The 20,086-nt window shown below is 44.4% G+C and overlaps 1 long non-coding RNA gene across 2 annotated transcripts in view; it reads right to left on the bottom strand.

Annotated features, from left to right (window-relative positions):
* LOC148136836 (uncharacterized) overlaps positions 1 to 19,261 on the bottom strand; it is a 33,383-nt gene extending 14,122 nt beyond the window's left edge. For both annotated transcript variants that reach the window (XR_015754442.1, XR_015754443.1), the window contains exons 1-3: positions 19,154 to 19,261; positions 7,397 to 7,483; positions 3,570 to 3,674 (exon numbers count right to left, since the gene is read on the bottom strand). This is a non-coding gene — a long non-coding RNA (uncharacterized LOC148136836). The remainder of the gene's footprint in view (positions 1 to 3,569; positions 3,675 to 7,396; positions 7,484 to 19,153) is intronic.
* Between the last annotated feature and the right edge of the window lie 825 nt (positions 19,262 to 20,086).

Genomic DNA, 20,086 nt, shown 5'->3' on the forward strand with positions numbered 1-20,086 from the left:
AGTCCTCCCTGTATTCTACAGTCTCAAACTTGCTAACCGGTCTGTTATGTAGAACCGTGTGTCTTCCTGGAGTCCAAGTTAGTGACTTCCATGTACAAAGCCATGCTGCCTCTCCCTCATCACTTCTTGCCTTTCCAATTACATGTAAATCATGTCTCCGAGAATCACATCCAACAACTTCTCTGCCACTGATTTCAGGCTCACTGGTCTATTGTTCCCTGGCCTTTCCTTCCCACCTTTCTCAAATAATTGTGCCCAGCTTCCAGCACCTCACCTGTGACAATCAATGACACAAATATCTCAGCGAGGGTTCCAGCAAACACTTCCTTCGATTCCCACAAAGTTCTGGGTTACACCTGAGCAGGTCCCAGGGATTATTCCACCTTGCTACCGTTTAAGACATCCAGTACCCCCTCCTCTGTAATATGGACACTTATCACGTTATCACTATTTATTTCTCCAAACACTCTAGCTGCCACATCCTCTTTCAGTAAAAGAATCTCATATAGAATCTCTCTCACCTCCTGCGGTTCCACAGACAGCCTTGATGATTTTTGCGGGTACCTATTCTCTGCCTGGTTATCGTTTGTCCTTAGTGTATTTGTACAATCACTTTGGATTCTCCTTAAACCTATTTCCTAAAGCTATCTCATGTCCCCTTTTTGCCCTCCTGGTTTACCTCGAGTATACTCCTACTGCCCCTATACTCCTCTAGGAATTCACACAAACACAGCTCTCTGTACCTGCCATATCCCTCCTTCACTTTCTTGACCAGGTCCACAATTTCTTTCGTCAGGCAGCATTCTTTACACCTACCAGCCTTGGCCTTAACAGGAACATACTGTCTATGTACTCTCATTGTCGCAGGCCTATGGAGGCAATGGCAGATGAGGATACAGAAGCAATTATTCTCAGTAAAGAGGTAATGTTGGGAAAGATAACAGCCTAAAGGTAGATGGGTCTCCTGACTCTGATGGAATGCATCCCGGGAAAAAAGAAAAGATGGCGGGGGGTGGGATAGCAATTCGTAATAATTCATTAAAAGTTGTTGGATTCTGGGATAGTTTTGACAGACTGGAAGCTGCGAATGTGGTGCCACTATTTTTCAAAAAGGATCCGTTAGCTTAACTTCTGTAGTGGAGAAAATGCTTGAACCTCTCAAGGAAGTAGTGGTGAGATATTTGGGTAGAAATTGTCTACTATTTGCAATTTACACAAATGTTTTGGAGTTGAGGACCAAGTGTTCGGTGTCAGAGTTCACATTTGATACGAAGATGAGGTAAAGCAATGTCTGCAGAGGCCACTGTCAGTCTGGACAGGGATACAGATCGGTTAAGTGAGTGGGTAAGGGTCTGGCAGATGGAGTTCAATGTTGGGAAATGTGAGGTCATCCATTTTAGTCGGACGAACAGCAAACTGGATGATGAAATGGTGAAAACTTGCAGCATGCTGCTGTGCGGTGGGAGCTGGGTGTCCTTCTGCATGAATCACAGGAAGTTGGTTTGCAGCTCCAGCAGGTAATTAAGACAGTGAAGGGAATATTATCCTTTCATGCGAGAGGGATGGTTATGCTGCTGGTGAGGCCACACCTGGGGAAATGTGTATAGGTTTGGTCCCCTTACATTAGCAAGGATGTACTGGCACTGGAGGGAGTACAGAGGAGGTTCATTAGTTTGAGTTGGGAGTTGAGAGGGTTGGCGTATGTGGAGATTGAGAAAACTGGTTCTCTTGTCATTGTAATTTAGAAGAATGGGAGTTTGGATAGGAAACAATAAAATTATGACGGGAGTAGATAAGATAGAAGCAGGGAGGCTATTTCCACTGGGGGCAGGTCAAACAACAGAGCATTACCTCAAAATAAGGGGGATCAGAATTAGGACTGAGCTCAGGAGGAGCTTCTTCAGCTAAAGGGTTGTGAATCTGTGGAATTCCCTGCTGAGTGCAGCATTTGACGTTATCAACTTGCATGCCTTTAAGGCAAAATGTAGATTTGTGAACAGGAAAAGAATTAAGGGTTATGGTGAGAGAGCAGGAATGTGGAGCTGAGGCCATGAGAAGATCAGCCCTGATCTTGTTGAATGGCAGAGCAGGCTTGAGGGGGCAGGTGAAAGTTCTTGCCTTGTGCCATCAAAATTGGCCTTTGTCCAATTCAGATCCTTAACGTTTAGATCTGATATATTATTTTCTATAACTATTTTAAAAATAGTAGAATTATCAGAGAATCCCAACAGTGTAGAAGCAGGTCATTCAGCCTATCACATTGATACTGACCCTGAGAGCCTCTTAACCTCCCGCTGTAACATTGCATTTCCCAGGGCAACCCAACGTACTCATCCCTGAACATTATGGGCAATTCAGCCTGGACAATCCACCCAACCTGCACATCTTTGGACTGTGGGAGGAAACCAGAAGAACCAGATGAAATCCATGCAGAAACCCCTAATAAAATGATCATCCCTTTCTTATTTCCCAGTTCCACCTAAATAACTTCACTGGGCGTACTCCCAGGAATATCCTCCCTAAGAAAAAACATAATGCTATCTCGAATCAAAAATGCCACTCCCCCTCCTCTCTCGTCCCCCTTTCTATTCTTCCTGTAGCATCTATACCCTGGAACATTAAGCTGCCAGTCCTATCCATCCCTAAGTGATGCCTCTGTAATTGCTTTAATATCCCAGTGCCATGTTCAAAACCATACCTTGAGCTCATCTGCCTTCCCTGTCAGGCCTCTTCTATTGAAGTAAATGCAGTGCAACTGCTCAGTCCGACTTCATTCGTGCCTTGCCCTTGCCTGCCTTGACTATTTGATTTCTGAACTGTACCAGCCTCAGACATATCTCTTTCCTCACTGCCTTCTTGGGTTTACACCCACTCTCTCACTGGTTTAATGCCTCCCAAGTATCACCAGCAAGTCTCCCTGCCTAGACATTAGACACCTTCCAATTCAGGTACAATCCATCCTTCTTATGCAGGTCAACTCTACTCCAGAGGAGATCACAACGGTCCACAAAATGTGAATCCTTTTCCCCTGCACCAGCTCCTTAGCCACTCATTGAGCACCTCCTCCTCCTCCGTAATATGGACATTTTTCAAGATGTCACCATTTATTTCCCCACATTCTATATCTCCCATGTACTTCTTCACAGTAAACACTGATGCAAAATACTTGTTTCCCTATCTCGGCCATCGCCTGCAGCTCCACACAATGGCTTCCTTGCTGATCTTTGAGGGTCTCTATTTTCTCCCTAGTTAGCCTTTTGTTCCTCATATATTTACAAAAGCCCTTCGGATTATCCTTAACCCTATTCGCCAAAGCTATCTCACGTCCCTTTTTTGCCTCTTGATTTCCCTCTTAATTATACTCCTACTGCCTTTATACTCAAAAATTTTTTGGATTGGAATAAATGCAAAATATAACATCCTGACAAAACAAACGAGGGTAGGACTTACACTCAATAAAAGTACGGCCTTGAGTAGTGATATGGGAACAAAGAGACCAAGGGCTTCACGTCTTTGACGTTTGTGTTACATGTAGACAGGGTGGTTAAGAAGGTGCTTAGCACACTTACCTTCATTGTTCAGACCTTTGAGTACAGGAGTTGGGACGTTATGTTGAGGATGTACAGGATATTGGAGAGGCCTCTTCTGGAATACTCTGTCCGGTTCTGGTTGCGCTGTTATAGGAAGGATATTATTAAATTGGATCAGGTTCAGGAGAGATTTACCTGCATGTTGCCATGAATGGAGGGATTGTGTTCTAAGGAGAGACTGGATAGGCTGGAAGTTTTTCACTGGCGTGCACGTGGTTGAGGGGTGACCTTATTAGAGGCTTATAAAATCAGAAAGAGTGTAGATAAGGTGAAAACCCGGGGGAGAGGGGGATTCAAAACTCGGGTGCATTCATTTTGAGAAGAAATGAGAAAGGTTTCAGAAAAGACATTAGGATTTTTTTTAAAAATGTATACGTGTGAAATGAACTTCCAGAGGAGGTGGTGGCTGTGAATACAATTACAATATTTAAAAGACATTCAGATTAGTGCATAAATAGGAAATATTTGGATGGATGTGGACTAAGCGGTGGCAAGTACAATTAGTTCAGTTTGGAATTATGGTTGGCATGGACTGGTTGGAGCACATGGCCTGTTTCCTTGCTGTATAACATTATGGCTCTAATCCTCACTAACTCGAAATTCCTCCATCCTCAACTCTCCCGATCATTGTCACTCCATCCAGCCTCACAACTCTTCCTTATTTATATAATTCCTCACCAGCCACAGAACGCTCCCTATCTCATGTCCTCCAGTTTCTCAAATCTCTGCGATATGTGCCTTTCTTCAGTTCCAGCCTTGAGGATGCCCTCATTCACTCCGATTGGTTGGAAGACAAACTGGTACGGCCTGGTCCTCCAGTATGCCCTCTGCCTCCTATTGGCCTGCGCTGACATCAATCATTGGGGCCCATTGTCAGGTGAGTGGTGGGATCCTGCCTCTCTCTGCCCTGGGATGAGCTTCAACATTCACAGTGAATGGGGCAGTATCACAGAGCACAGGGGTTGGGGCTATTCAGCCCATTTGGGATGTACCCTCTCCCTCTGGAGATGCTGCATATCTGTCCCAATTCCGTTCCCATTTGCCAATGTCCCCCCAAATCTTCCCTTAAAAAGTAAAATTCCAAATCTGTTTATGAATAACTGCTGAGTGTGTCCAGCTGCATTCAGACTGTTCCAGATGCTTGGAACTTACTGAATAAAATAATGTTCACATTATTTGCCAATTACCTGAAAATAGTTACTAAAATTGTGACATTGTTAACATTTCCCCTCTCTCTGCAGATTAGCTATCCTAGAAACAAATTTGCACCTAGTCAAAATCACTGCTGAACCTTCTCAGCTCCAAGGTCAATTATCTGTGCTTCTGCTAACTCTCCACAAAAGAGGAACACATCTTATTTTCATTTATTAGTGTCATAGAGATGTACAGCACAGAAACAGACCTTTGGTCTAATTTGTCCATGCCAACTAGGAATCCTCAATAAATGGAGCCCCATTTGCCAGCTATTGGTCCGTATCATTGGAAACTCTTCCTCTTCATGTACCCAATCGGATGCCTTTCAAACGTTGTAAATGTATCAGCCTCCACTTCTTCATCTGGCAGCTCATTCCACACATACACCACACACAGCTTGAAAACTTTGCCCCTTAGATCCGTTTTTAAACTTTGCCCTCTCAACTTAAGCCCATGTGATCTTGTTTTGAACCCACCTACCTGGGGGGAAAAGACCCTGGCTGTTCACCTTATCCATGCCCTTCATGATTTTATAAATCTCCATGAAGTCACCTCTCAGTCTTTGACTCTCCAGGGAAATTAACCCCGGCGTATTCAGCCTCCCCCTGTAGCCCAAATCCTCCAACCCGAGCAAAATCTTTGTAAATCTTGTCTGAACTCTTTCAAGATTCACAACATCCTTTCCAGAACAGGGAATTTCGAACTTAAAACATAATTCCTGAAATGGCTTAATCAATGTCCTGTCCAACCACAATTTGACGTCCCAGCTTCTGTACTCAATGCATTGACCAATAAATATAAGCATACCAAACCCCACCTTCACTAGTCTGCCTACCTGCGACTCTCCTTTCAAGGAACAATGAACCTGCACTCCATGGTCTCTATGTTCAGCAACATTCCCAAGGACTTTCCCATTAAGTGTACAAGTCCTGCTCTGATTTGCCTTTCCAAAATCCAACAGCTTACATTTTTCTAAATTGAACCCAGTCTGCCATTCCTCGCTCCAATGGCCCATCTGGTCAAGATACCGTTGCATTCTGAACTAACCTTCTTCATTGTCCGCGACACCTCCAATTTTGGTGTCTTCTGTAAACCCACTGACCATACCTCATAGATTCATATCCAAGTCATTTATTTAAGGACCCAATATCTATTCCTGCAGGACAATGCTGCTCACAAGCCTCCAGTCCGCAAAGCAACCCTCCATCACCACCCTCTGCCTCCTACCTTCAAGCCAGTTTTGTATCCAAATGGCTTATTCTCCCAACATTTCATGTTATCTAACCTTGCTAACCAGTCTGCTTTGTGGAACATCGTTCATTGTCCATATAGACAACGTCCACAGTCTGCCTTCATCAATCATCTTTGTCACATCTTCAAAAAAACTCAATCAAGTTAGAGAGAGAGAATTTACCACACATAAAGCCATGTTAGCTATCCCTAATCAATCCTTGTCTTTCCAAATACATGTAAACCCTGTCCCTCAGAATCCCTTCCAACAACGTACCTACCACTGACGTTAGGTTGACTGTTCTCTTGGTCCCTGGGCTTTCCTTACCAACTTTTTAAAATAATGGCACCCATCTTCCAGCATCTTACCTGTCACAAACAATGATATAAATATTTTAGGGAGGGGCACTGCCATCACCTCCCTAGCTTTCCACAAATTTCTGGGATACACCTGATCAGGTCCCAGGGATTTATCCACCTTGCTAATGTTTAAGACATCCAGTACTTCCTCCTCTGTAATATAGACACTTTTCAAGTTACCACTATTTATTTCTCCAAACTCTCTAGAATAGAATAGCATAATAATTCTCCCACCTCCTGTTGTTCCATAGATGGCCTTGTTGATCTTTAAGGGGTCCTATTCTCTGTCCGGTTATTATTCTATCCTTAATGTATTTGTAAAATCTCTTTGGATTCTCCTTAAACTATTTCCTAGAGATATTTCAAGTCCCCTTTTTGCTCTCCTGATTACCCTCGAGTATACTGCTGTAAAAACGTGATTCTGTCCTCTCAATTCCTCCGCCTCTGCCATATCTGCTCCCAGGAGAAGCAATTCCACTCCAGGACATCCCAGAAAGGGTTCCTCTTTCACGGACCAGATTTCCCTCCCACTTGATCAACAATGCACTCCAACGCATATCCTCCACTTCCTGTACCTCCGCCTTCCCCCCACCCCTCCAACCACAATAAGAATATAATCTCCCATTCCTCACCTGCCACCCACTAATCGCCATTAACCTCTGCTATGTCCGCTACCTACAGTCAGACCCCACCACCAGGGATATATCTCCCTCCCCAGCCCTTTCTATCTGCCGCAGAGATCATGGGAACTTTGGTGCTGATGTGCTGCCCCACGGATGCCTCAGTCACTCACCCTGCCAAATGGCCGAGTGAGATTATCACTAGATGGATAATCCAGACACCCAGATAACGTTCTGGGGCCCAGGGTTTGGATTCCGTCATGGCAGACAGTGGAATGTGAATTCAATAAAAATTTGGAATTAAGAATCTATTAAAGATCATGAGTCCATTGTTGATTATTACGAAAACAAATCTCATCAGATTCGCTAATATCCTTCAGGGAAGGAATCTGCCATCCTTACCTGGTCTGGCCTACATGTGACTCCAGACCCACAGCAATGTGGTTGACTCTTTACTGCCCTTTGAGCCCAGCCAGTGACATCCTCATCCTGTGAATGAATAACAAAGAAGGTCAAGTCTTGTACACAACCATACTATTCTTACAGAGAAGTCATCTCTTTGTAAATTTGCTTCTCAACTCCCTGCTGACTATTGGGGAGTGGGGGGGGGGTCAATAGTACCATCCCAATAAGGAGATCATCCCTTTCTTATTTCTCAGTTCCACCTGTATAACCTGCCTGGATGTACTCCCAGGAATACCCTCTTGAAGACCAGCTGTAATGTTATCCATAATAAAAAATAGCTCTGCCCCTGCTCTGTTGCCCCCTTTATATCTTTGCTATAGAATCTATACACTCGAACATTAAGCTGCTTGCCCTATCCATCATTAAGTCATGCCTCTGTAATTGCTATAATATCCCAGTGCGATGTTCAAACCCATACCCTGAGCTCCTCTGCCCGACCTATCGGGCCTCCTGTGTTGAAATAAATGCAGTGTAACTGCTCATTCTGTGCCTTGCCCTTGTCTGCCTTGACTGTTTGACGTCTGAACTGTACCAGCGTCAGACTTAGCTCTTCCCTCACTCTATCTCTGGGTTTACCCACATTCCTTCACTGGTTTAATGCCTCCTGAATAGCACTAGCAACTGTTCCCTTTCAGTGCAGGTACAATCCATCCTTCTGATGGAGGTCTATTCTACCCCACAGGAGATTCATAGAACATAGAACATAGAACATAGAACATAGAACAATACAGCACAGAACAGGCCCTTCGGCCCACGATGTTGTGCCGAACTTCTAACCTAGATTAAGTACCCATCCATGAACCTATCCAAATGCCGCTAAAAGGTCGCCAATGATTCCGACTCTACCACTCCCACGGGCAGCGCATTCCATGCCCCCACCACTCTCTGGGTAAAGAACGCACCCCTGACATCTCCCCTATACCTTCCACCCTTCACCTTAAATTTATGTCCCCTTGATCCAATGATCAAACAATGTGAACTCTTCTATTCCGATGTCATTGATACCAATAAACTACAGCCTCCCCGCAAAATGGTTATTCTCCACTTTAAGAATATTCTGCTCCCTCTCTGAGACATCCTTATACAAAAATTACACATTCGAATAATAAACCTTACACTCATCAGGTCATCATAAAAGGATTACATGACACATTGAAGGTTTGGGGAGACCTTTTGAGAGAATGCGATGAATTCAAATGAGAATTTTTAAGCAGCAAATGGGATTGATCTGATACACAATACTTACACACACACAATGCAAATATCCAGGTCCTGATATACTGAGTAATTCAATCAGAGTTTGGCAGAACATTTACTGAGATTCCCATCTGAATGTCCACCTGTAATATCCTGTAATACAAGTTTATAAAATCTGTCACTCTCAGTTCAGGTTAGAAACTCACACCAACCCTCCTCGTGGCCCAGGATGACTGTACATATTACCCTTGAGGACAAAAGCAGTCAACTCAGGGGGAAATCTGTGGGTTTCTAGGAGATTCCAACTTGATTAGATTAGATTGCTCACAGTGTGGAAACAGGCCCTTCGGCCCGCCGACACCGACCCGCCGAAGCGCAACCCACCCATACCCCTACATTTACCCCTTACCTAACACTACGGGCAATTTAGCAAGGCCAATTTACCTGACCTGCACATTTTTGGACTGTGGGAGGAAACCGGAGCACCCGGAGGAAACCCACGCAGACACAGGGAGAACGTGCAAACTCCACACAGTCAGTCGTCTGAGGCGGGAATTGAACCCGGGTCTCTGACGCTGTGAGGCAGCAGTGCTGACCACTGTGGCACCGTGCCGCCCACTTGAGATCTCATGTGACTGAACACAGCAGTTCTTTGACACATTGGAGAAAATGATCCAAGCGTCAGTGAGATATGGGCAACAAGAATTACTTTCTTTTCTTTCATTCCGTGCTGCCGCTCTGCCTCATCAATAAGACATGGGTGTGAAAGGCTAATGCCTAACGATGGGCAAGTTGTCTCCATCCTGATCAATGGGTAGGAAGATCCTTTCAATCACTCCAAAGCGTATCCCTAAAAAGATAGCAACTCTGTCTGCTTCCCACTGCCCAGTGCTCCCAGTAAATGTTTGGAAGAATGGGAAGGGGGGTTATCTCCTAGAAAAGGCATAACTGTAAAGGTCTAAAAGGATTATGAAAAGAGAGAGATGCACAGGAGAAGGGGGCAACAAGTTGCCAGATGGGGTGTAACTTGGGAAAATGGGAAGTTGCTCATTTTGGAGGAGATAATAAAAGAACAAAGTACTATTTAAATGGTGGAAACCATAGAAAGCTGCACCACAAAGGGACCAAGGGTAATTGTTCAGGAAACACAGAAAGCTACCACACAGTTACAACAGGGAACCAGGAAGGGGAATGGAATATTTTGTTTTAAAGGTGTTCAGGATTAGAGCTTGGAGTATATACCTGAGAGTAACGTGTGGAAGTGCTGGTGAGACCACCATATATGCAGTAATGAGAGGAGTTTTGGTCCCTTGAGATAAGGAAATGTGTCACTTTATTGGAGGCATTTCAGGGAAGATTCAATGAGATGATCCCTGGTTTGGAGGGATTATTTTTTAAATAAAGGCTGAAAAGGTTGGGACTCTACTCACTGGATTTTGGAGAAAGAGAGGTGATCTCATTGAGACAGATGGGATTCTTAAGGGGTTTGACAGGATAAATACTATAAGGATGTGTCTGAGGGTAAATACTGAGAGGGGAGTCTGAAACCAGATTTTGAGTCACGGAATCAAGGGGTCTGTTTTGGATTCATCAAGATAAGGCGACACAGACACGGGTAAGGGGTTTCAGCAGCAATGGAGCTGGGGTGAGGTGGAGAAAAGCAACGTTGAAGAGATTGGAATTCCTGGTGTTGTGATTGTGTGGATGTCTGATCAGAAGGTCACCTTGGGGTCAGATGTAACAGCAATATTGTGAAGAGTGTCGTTCTGCCTCAGAGAGTTCCCAGTGGGAGGGAGGGGCTCAGCAGAAAGGTAAAGGTAAGACAATGGGTTTAACCGTGACAATGTTTCATTGGAGGAAATTGCAGCTAATCGAGTAGTGGGAATGTGATAAGCAGTTTGATAACTGAGTAACAGTGGAGTAATGGAGAGGGATGATGGGGAGGGAGAGCTGGGCATCGTCAGTGTACATGTGAAACCTAACAGTGTTTTTGGACGATATCACCTCCTGGCACGATGTACGTGAGATGCAGGAGAGACCAAGGATAGATCGTTGAGGGACACCAAATGCAAAGAATTCAGAAAGGAAAGGGAGAGTCGAGATGGAGCAGGATTTTCCAACAACGGTGAGGTCAAATATTAGTTTTTCACAGAATGGGAGAGAAGGGCACAACCAAAAAAAGACCAATAGACAGAACAAGGAACAATATCTATGAATTGGCGAGGGGGGTGATGAGGCGGCAGCGGAGGAAAGAGAGTTGGAAAGTGAGTTTACCGAGATTAGGGTAAAGGGTCAAGGTGAGCTCTGATTAGGCTTGACAAGAGACTGTAGAAAGATGTAGGTTTAGGATAAAAACCAGGAACACCACGTGAGGCAGTTTGGCTCTGTGGGCTCGTGGGAGGGAGGGAAGGAGCAGATCGGATTATCTCAGTCTTCGTGACAGAGAAACTCCGTGTGCTCCTCACTTGTTGTTGGAGGGTCGGATGGAGGAGACAGGATGATGGACAGTGTTTTACAAAGAAACAAAACTAGGGTTAGTGATATTTAAAATGAGTGAACAAACCTGATGTAGCTTTTATCCAGATTATTAAAACAAACGGCTGAAGTCCTGTTTCGAATCCCATCTTGGCAGATGGTGGAATCTGAATGCAAGAAAAAAAAACAATGTATTAAGAATCTCCTGATCTCCACGAAACTATTAACAATGGCAAAAAAAATCCTGCCAACCTGACAGCGGCACAGCCAGCTATTCACTGTATTAATCACTGCAAAGTCTCAACACAGGAATGAAACTGGATGGACCACTCGGCATCTAAGAAGGCACCATTTAATACAACCACAGATTCAGCCCTCTTAGTGGTGCAATGTCCTCCTCACTAGCATATGGTTTTTGATGCCAAAATGTGCAGAGCTGTCTCACAGACTAGTCAAGGAACAGCCTGACATAGTCATACTCACGGAATCATCCCTTACAAACAATGAGCGGACACCACCATCACCATACCTAGATATCGAGAGTGTGGTGCTGGAAAAACACAACAGTCAGGCAGCATCCGAGGAGCAGGAGAATCGACGTTTGGAGCCTAAGCCCTTCATCAGCCTGACCTGCTGTGCTTTTCCAGCACCAGACTCTTGACTCTGATATCCAGCATCTGCAGTCTTCACTTTCTCCTGAAATCTCTGGATATGTCCTGTCCCACCGGCAGGACAGACCAGGCAGAGGTGGTGGCACAGTGGTGTACAGACTGGGAGGATTTGCCCTGGGAGTACACAACATTGACTCCGGAGACCAGGAAGTCTCATGGCTCCTGCCGATTACCACGTACCGTCCTCCCTTGGCTGATGGATCAGTTCTCCTTCATGTTGAACAACATTTGGAGGAAGCACTCAGGCAATAAAATGATGTCAAACGTACTCTGGGTACAGGATTTCAATGTCCACAATCGAGACTAGCTGTGCAACAGAATTACTGACTGAGCTGGCCAGGTCCTAAAGGACATGTCTGCTCAACTGAGTCTGCAGCAGGTGGTGAGGGAACCAACAAGAGTGTAAAACATCCTTGATCTCATTGTTATGAATTGAGCAGCTGCAGATACATCTGTCCATGACAGTATCAGTACGTGCGACCATCACACATTCCTTTTGGAGACAAAGTCTTGCCTTAAAGTTGAGAAAAACCTCCATTGTGTTGAGTGACACTATCACCGTTCTAATGGGGACAGACTTCGAAGAGATGTAGGATCTCAAACTGGGTATCTCTGAGGCACTGTGGGACATCAACAGCAGCAGAACTGTACTCCAGCACAATCTGTAATCTCATGGGTTTGTAAATCCCGGTCTCACCCACCACAATGGACAGGAAAGGAGGGCATGCCATGAGCAGCACCAGGCAGACTTAAAAATGAAGTGCCAACCTGGTGAAGCTATCAAACAGAACTACTTGCATATCAAACAGCATCAGTAGCAAGCAACAGAGCTTAGTGATCCCACATCCAATGGATCAGATCGGAACTCTGCAGTTCTGCCACACCCAGTTGTGAACGGTGATGGACAATTAAACAACTCACTGGAGGAAGCATCACAGATATCCCCACCTTTACTGATGGAGGGGTCTCACACATCCATGCACCAGATAAGATGACAGCATTTGCAGCAATCTGCAGCGGAAGTGCAAAGTGGGATGATCCATCTCAGCCTTCTCTAGTGGTTTCTAACATCATAGATGTGAGTTTTAAGCCAGATCGATTCAGTTTGAATAACATCAAGAAATGGTTAAGTAGTGCAAAGGCTACGGGCCCTGCCAACATTCTGGCAATAATACTGATGGCTTGTGCTCCAGAACTCGCCACCCACCAAGCCAAGTACCGCTCCAGCACCGGCATCTACTGACAATGTGGAACATTGCCCAGGGATGTTCAACACAAAAACACAGGGCAATCCAACCCAGCCAATTTCCCTCTATCAGTCCACACTCGATCAGCTGTAAAGTGATGGAAGATGTCATTAACAGGGCTATCAAACAGCAGCTGCTCAGCAACAGCCAGCTGAGCGACACTCATTTTAGGCACCACCAGGGCCACTCAGCTCCCGATTGTGTTACCGCCCTGATTCACAACCTTACAACCAGCTGAATCCCAGAGGCGAGGTGAGGGTGACTGCCCAGTCCCACTACAAGACCACTAACTCTAGCTGATTCCACCCTTGTCTCAGCTCATATACACTCATCCATCTTGTGTTATCTCCAGACTTCATACTCCTGGCCAGTTTCCCACATTCAACCTCACTGTAATCTCAAGAAAAACCCTAAATCTCTGCTGCCCAAGTGCTCCCTCGTACCAAAACGTGTTGATCCATCAAAAGGCTCCTATTCATAATCAACAACATAGAGCCACAGCGATGTACAGCATGGAAACAGATCCTTCAATCCAACCTATCCATGCCGACCAGATACCCCAACCCAATCTAGTCTCACCTGCTAGCATCAGCCCCACATCCCTCAGTTTAAAACTCTCACCCTTGATTTAATTCCTGGTTGTGATCATCCCTAGCTCGCTGCATCTCACACCCTTTGAGACCTCGACAACTCATTCTGTTCAAGAGTCTTAATGACCTGCTAATTCATTACTTCACTTGCGTGGCTGCTTTTACAGTTGCCAAAGCAACAAGGTCTAAAATTCGCAGCTAAAACCTCACAGGTCTGCTTTCCCCTTTTAAGACATTCCTCAAAACTTGCTTATTTGGCAATGGCTTTGGTCAGTTAACCTAATATCATCCTTCTCTGGCCTTATGTCTAAAGTTCCCAATAATATTTTTGTGAAATTATAAGCAGGATAATGAAACTACAAACTGTTCTTGATTTGGACATTATCTTCAAATCATCACTGTTGCTGTAATGAATACTCTGTAATGTCTCTTACCCAACCACATTGTGGGAGCACCTTCACTACACAAACTGCAGCTGCACAAGAAAGTCCCCAGGCAACAGGGCTTTGGCATTAATCACTGGTTCTGTGGAAGAAGAAACACAGTTGATGTTTCAGGGAGTGCAAAATGGATTACAGGGAATGTAAATGGTGCAGAATTTGATAGTTAGAAATGGAAGGAAAATACACTTGCTTATTGGAAAAAAGAATTCTTGACTGTCAAAGATTTTCCAGAAAAAAATTAATAAGCAGCATTTGGTCTGGGGCTGGGCAGCAGTGAAAAATTAACTTACAAAAATGTCTGTAAAAGTAATAGTAAAATATACTAAACAGACCAATAATACACCCATTGTTCTAGATTAAGGAAGCTAGATATTGGCAAAGTGGTCATGAGGAAGCCCAGAGATGAAGCAGAACAGTGTAAGCTGTTATGATCCCACAGTCATAGAGATGTATAGCACCGACACAGACCCTTCGGTCTAACTCATCCATGGAAACCAGGTATCCAAACCTAATCTATTCCCATTTGCCAGCACTTGGCCCATATCCCTGTAAATGCGCCCTAATCATATCATGTGTCTATTTAGATGCATTTAACATGTTTTAATTGTACTAGCCTCCACTAATTCCTCTGGCAGCTCTTTCCACCCACTGCATGAAAGAGTTGTCCTTTAGGCTCCTTTGAAACTTTATCCGTTCACCCTAAAGCAATGCCCACTACATCTGGACACCACCACTCCAGGGAAAACACCTTGTTCATTTACTCTATTCATGCCCCTCATGATTGTATAAACCTCCATAACATCACCACTCAGCCGATGGCACTCCAGGGAAAACAGCCTCGCCTTTTATACCTCACCCTACAGCTCAAATCCTCCAACCCGAACAACATCTATGTAAGTCTTTTTTGAAACCTTTCAAGTTTCACAGCACCCTTCTGATAGGAGGCAGTCCAGAACTGCACACAATATTCCAAAAGTGGCCTAACGAATATCCTGTACAGCAACATGACCTCCCACATCCTATACTCAATGCTCTAACCAATAATGGAAAATATACTGAACACCTTCTTCATCATCCTATCTACCTACAACTTGACTTGCAAGGACTATGAATCTGCAATCCAAGGTCTCTTTGTTCCGCAAACATCTCCAGGGCCTTGCCATTCAGTGTATAAGTCCTGCCCTGATTTGCTTTTTCAAAACGCAGCACCTCATATTTATCTAAATTAAACACCATCTGATCAATATCTCATTGTAATCTGAGGTAACCTTCTTCATTATCCACAATACCTCCAATTTTGTATGACCTGCAAACTCATTTACGATACCAAATCATTTAAATGAATGACGAAACAAATCCAGAAATAAACATCCATTTCTCTGAGTTTGAATGTGCTCTGTGTAAATCCTGCCAATCTGTACCAGAGAAAGACTGCACCTTGCCCCCTACAAAGCTGCACCTTGCCCCCTACAAAGCTGGCGGCTCCGCACGTGTCCATTGAATTCTTGCCCCAAATAAAGATGGCGGCGCGCACTCATGCCTGCAGCCACACTGAGGCAATTCCCCGTTTACTGAAAACACGAGACTGGGACGTTCAAATTTGTGTTTTCCGCTGTGCACATTTTGTTTGTAAAACCTCTCCGCTCATACAGAATCTCTCTCACCTCCTGCGGTTCCACAGACAGCCTTGATGATTTTTGCGGGTACCTATTCTCTGCCTGGTTACTCGTTTGTCCTTAGTGTATTTGTACAATCACTGTGGATTCTCCTTAAACCTATTTCCGAAAGCTACCTCATGTCCCCTTTTCACCCTCATGGTTTACCTCCTACTGCCCCTACACTCCTCTAGGGATTCACACAAACACAGCTCTCTGTACCTGCCATATCCCTCCTTCATTTTCTTGACCAGGTCCACAATTTCTTTCGTCAGGCAGCATTCTTTACACCTACCAGCCTTGGCCTTAACAGGAACATACTGTCTATGTACTCTCATCGTCGCAGGCCTATGGAGGCAATGGCAGTTGAGGATACAGAAGCAATCATTCTCAGTAAAGAGGTAATGTTGGGAAAGATAACAGCCTAAAGGTAGATGGGTCTCCTGGCCCTGATGGAATGTATCCCAGGGAATAAAAGAGATGGAGGGAAGGGGGTGGTCGGGGTGTGTGTGTGAGAATAACAAATAGATCTTGTGATAATTCACTAAAATTTGTTGGATTCTGGGATGGTTTTGACAGAATGGAAGCTCAAATGTGGTGCCACTATTTTACAAAATATTAGCTTAACTTCTGTTGTGGAGAAAATGCTTGAACCTCAAGGAAGTAGTGGTGAGATATCTGGGTAGAAACTGTCTCATTGAGCAGACAAAGCATGGATTCATGAAAGACATGTCACGTTTAATGCATTTACTGGAATTATTTGAGGACACGACGAGTGCGTTGGACAAGGGGGACTCGGTGGATGTGGTGTACCTGGATTTCCAGAAGGTATTCGATAAGTTGCCACACAAAAGGCTGCTGTATAAGGTAAAGATGCACAGCATTGTGGGTAATGTATTATCATTGATACTGGATTGGTTAACCAACAAAAAGTAAAGAACGGGGATAAATGTGAGTTTGGATTTGTGTTGGCACTAAACTGTTTACAACTTACACAAATGTTTTGGAGTTGAGGACCAAGTGTACGGTGTCAGAGTTCACATTTGATACGAAGATGAGGTAAAGCAATGTCTGCAGAGGCCACTGTAAGTCTGCACAGGGATACAGATCAGTTACGCGAGTGGGTAAGGATCTGGCAGATGGAGTTCAATGTTGGGAAATGTGAGGCCATCCATTTTGGTCGGACTAACAGCAAACTGGATGATGAAATGGTGAAAATGTGCACCATGCTGCTGTACAGAGTGAGTTGGGTGTCTTTGTGCATGAATCACAGGAAGTTGGTTTGCAGGTGCAGCAGGTAATTAAGGCAGTGAAGGGAATATTGTCCTTCCTTGCTAGAGGGATGGTAATGCTGCAGCTGTACAGATTGCTGGGGAGGCCACACCTGGAGTACTGTGTACAGGTTTGGTCTCCTTACTTCAGGAAGGATGTATTGGCATTGGAGGGAGTACAGAGGAGGTTCACTAGTTTGAGTCAGGAGTTGAGAGGATTCGTGTATGTGGAGAAATTGAGAAAACTGGTTCTATAGTCATTGTAATTTAGAAGAATGGGAAGTTGGAGAGGAAAAAAATAAAATTATGAAGGGAATAGATAAGACAGAAGCAGGGAGGCTATTTCCACTGGGGCGGGTCAATCTACAGAGCATTACCTCAAAATAAGGGGGTGCAGATTTAGGACTGAGTTCAGGAGACGCTTCTTCAGCTAAAGGGTTGTGAATCTGTGGAATTCCCTGCCGAGTGCAGCATTTGACGTTATCAACTTGAATGCCTTGAAGGCAAAAGGTAGATTTGTGAACAGGAAAAGAATTCAGGGTTATGGTGAGAGAGCAGGAATGTGGAGCTGAGGCCATGAGAAGATCAGCCCTGATCTTATTGAATGGTAGAGCAGGCTTGAGGGGCCAGAAGAAAGTTCTTGCCTTGTGCCATCAAAATTGGCCTTTGTCCAATTCACAACCTTAACTTTTAGATCTGGTATATTATTTTCTGTAACTATTTTAAAACTTGTAGAATTATCAGAGACTCCCAACATTGTGGAAGCAGGTCATTCAGCCCATCACATTGATACTGACCAGGAGAGCCTCCTAACCTCCCCCGAAAACATTGCATTTCCCAGGGCCAACCAACCTACACATCCCTGAATATCATGGGCAATTCAGACTGGATAATCCACCCAACCTGCACATCCCTGAACACTGAGGGCAATTCAACCTGGACAATCCACCCAACCTGCACATCTTTGGACTGTGGGAGGAAACCAGAGCGCCCGGATGAAATTCATGCAGAAAATCCCAATAAGGTGATCATCCTTTCTTATTTCCCAGTTCCACGTAAATAACTTCACTGGGCGTACTCCCAGGAATATCTTCCCTCAGCAAAAACATAATGCTATCCCGAATCAAAAATGCCACTCTCCCTCCTCTCTTGTCCCCCTTTCTATTCTTCCTATAGCATCTATACCCTGGAACAAAAAGCTGCCAGGCCTATCCATCCCTGAATGATGCCTCTGTAATTGCTATAATATCCCAGTGCCATGTTCAAAACCATACCCTGAGCTCCTCTGCCTTCCCTGTCAGGCCTCTTCTATTGAAGCAAATACAGTGCAAATGCTCAGTCCGACTTCATTCTGTGCCTTGCCCTTGCCTGCCTTGACTATTTGATTTCTGAACTGTACCAGCCTCAGACATATCTCTTTCCTCACTCCCTTCTTGGGTTTACACCCACTCCCGCACTCGTTTAATGCCTCCCGAGTATCACCAGCAAGTCTCCCTGCCTAGACATTAGACACCTTCCAATTCAGGTACAATCCATCCTTCTTATGCAGGTCAACTCTACTCCAGAGGAGATCACAATGATCCAAAAACGTGAATCGTTTTCCCCTGCACCAGCTCCTTAGCCACTCATTGAGCACCTCCTCCTCCTCCGTAATATGGACATTTTTCAAGATGTCACCATTTATTTCCCCACATTCTATATCTCCCATGTACTTCTTCACAGTAAACACTGATGCAAAATACTTGTTTCCCTATCTCACCCCTCGCCTGCAGCTCCACACAATGGCTGCCTTGCTGATCTTTGAGGGTCTCTATTTTCTCCCTAGTTAGCCTTTTGTTCCTCATATATTTACAAAAGCCCTTCGGATTATCATTAACCCTGTTCGCCAAAGCTATCTCACGTCTCTTTTTTGCCTCTTGATTTCCCTATTAATTATACTCCTACTGCCTTTATACTCAAAATTTTTTTGGATTGGAATAAATGCAAAATATAACATCCTGACAAAACAAACGAGGGTAGGACTTACACTCAATAAAAATACGGCCTTGAGTAGTGATATGGGAACAAAGAGACCAAGGACTTCACATCTTTGACGTTTGTGTTACATGTCGACAGGGTGGTTAAGAAGGTGCTTAGCACACTTACCTTCATTGTTCAGACCTTTGAGTACAGGAGTTGGGACGTTATGTTGAGGATGTACAGGACATTGGAGAGGCCTCTTCTGGAATACTCTGTCCAGTTCTGGTTGCGCTGTTATAGGAAGGATATTATTAAATTGGAGCAGGTTCTGAAGAGATTTACTAGCATGTTGCCATGAATGGAGGGATTGTGTTCAAAGGACAGGCTGGGAAATTTTTTCACTAGCATGCACGAGGTTGAGGTGACCTGAGAGGTTTACGAAATCAGAAAGAATGTAGATAAGGTGAATAGCCAGGGGAGAGGGGGATTCAAAACTCGAGTGCATTCATTTTGGGAAGAAATTAGGAAGATTTGAGAAAAGACATTAGGGTTTTTATAAAAAAAAAATGTATATGTGTGAAATGAACTTCCAGAGGAAGTGTTAGCTGTGAGTACAATTACAATATTTAAAAGACATTCAGATTAGTACATAAATAGGAAATATTTGGATGGATGTGGACTAAGCGGAGGCAGGTACAATTAGTTCAGTTTGGAATTATGGTTGGCATGGACTGGTTGCACCACAAGGCCTGTTTCCTTGCTGTATATCATTATGACTCTAACCCTTACTAACTCTAAATTCCTCCATCCTCAACTCTCCCGATCACTGTCACTTCATCCAGCCTCACAACTCTTCCTTATTTATATAATTCCTCACCAGCCACAGAACGCTCCCTATCTCATGTCCTCCAGTTTCTCAAATCTCTGCGATATGTGCCTTTCTTTAGTTCCAGCCTTGAGGATACCCTCATTCACTCCGATTGGTTGGAAGACAAACTGTTACGGGCTGGTCCTCCAGGACTGCCCTCTGCCTCCTATTGGCCTGCGCTGACATCAATCATCGGGGCCCATCGTGAGGTGAGTGGTGGGATCCTCCCTCTCTCTGCCCTGGGATGAGCT

The sequence above is a fragment of the Chiloscyllium plagiosum genome, unplaced genomic scaffold (genome assembly GCF_037043375.1).
Source record: "Chiloscyllium plagiosum isolate Xiang-an unplaced genomic scaffold, Cpla_swu_hap1 HiC_scaffold_45, whole genome shotgun sequence".
Taxonomy (NCBI): Eukaryota; Metazoa; Chordata; class Chondrichthyes; order Orectolobiformes; family Hemiscylliidae; genus Chiloscyllium; species Chiloscyllium plagiosum.